This window comes from Aplysia californica, unplaced genomic scaffold (assembly GCF_000002075.1).
Source record: "Aplysia californica isolate F4 #8 unplaced genomic scaffold, AplCal3.0 scaffold00078, whole genome shotgun sequence".
Lineage (NCBI taxonomy): Eukaryota > Metazoa > Mollusca > Gastropoda > Aplysiida > Aplysiidae > Aplysia > Aplysia californica.
In genome coordinates, this window is record NW_004797348.1 from 458,606 (window position 1) to 459,787 (window position 1,182).

The following is a 1,182-nucleotide window of genomic DNA, read 5'->3' on the forward strand; positions in this document are numbered from 1 at the left end:
ACACACACACACACACACACACACACACAGACACACAGACAGACAGACATACGCACCCCCAACAGATACAAAAAATCACACGCAAATACACACACAAATACACACACAAATATACACACACAGAGCAAAGATATCTTCAGCATCTCATGAACCTCAGTCAAGTAGAATCCTTTAACCCCGTTAAAATCGAAAACTCATGAACAGTTTGGGGGTTTCTAATTTTGTCGGCTGTATCGATCAAACAGGGGGAGAACCGAGAATAACAATCCACAGAAACATGGGCAAGATGTTAAAATATCTGTTTCCAGTCAAGAAACATTTTCGCTCTTCTTTCTCTTTTCAGAGTTCCATAAAGAGAAACTGACGAGGTGAAGAGAAAAAGACCCCAACAACCCAAGTTTCCTGCTCCTCCAAGGGACCCAGCGGCCTCCGCTCTTGCCTGTCAGATTCTCCTTGTCACGTGACCCACTCCCCGCTGACGTCACGACAACAAGCGTATTACCGCGTCAGCAAAGTGCGCTGTGAGATTGCCGCATTTGCGCACGGTGTTCTGTTTGGAGTAAATGCAAGGGGAAATAATTGTGATGATGAAAACGTTTCCTTCAGCCATTGTCAGTCTTCAGAGCCCATCTGAATGTCGTTAGGGGCTTCTTCAAAGAAAACACAGCGCCGTGGGCATTCTTTGCAAGGAGACGCGTGTGTTTCTGGATCTTATTCTCTCTGAACGCTGTGTGCATAAAGTTAGATATTTGTTTTGTCGCTTTTAAGAAGTGGTGTTATTTTTTTAAAGCTTACCCCCCCATTCCCAGCAAACAAACTAAAACAAAACCCAAACCAAAACCAAAACAAAGAAAACAACAACAACAACAAAAACCCCCATCAAGCAAACAGTAGGACGCGTTTTTGACCTGTGATGTATTATTTGTCATCGTTTTGCAAAGACAACTGTATGAATGTAATTTTATCGTTGAGTAGCTTCCTTACACAAGGAAGATTTACCTGAAGTGCTGTAATTCTTTTGCTCTTCAAAGAGTATAAATCTTGCTTTCCTCTTGTCGGACGGAAAGCAAGATAAAACAAAGAAAATACCACAGAAAAACCCCCCTGAATATCTTAAATATAATACTCACACACACACATACACACACACATACACACACACACACACACTCTCTCTCTCTC

At 42.1% G+C, this 1,182-nt stretch overlaps 1 protein-coding gene across 2 annotated transcripts in view; it reads left to right on the forward strand.

Annotated features, from left to right (window-relative positions):
• LOC101855857 overlaps window positions 1-1,182 on the forward strand; it is a 161,279-nt gene that overhangs the window by 18,857 nt on the left and 141,240 nt on the right. The window contains exon 2 of one of the 2 annotated variants that reach the window (XM_005094217.3): window positions 344-740. The gene's annotated coding sequence lies outside the window, so the exon portion shown is untranslated. The remainder of the gene's footprint in view (window positions 1-343; window positions 741-1,182) is intronic. The other variant, XM_005094218.3, reaches the window with a different exon arrangement.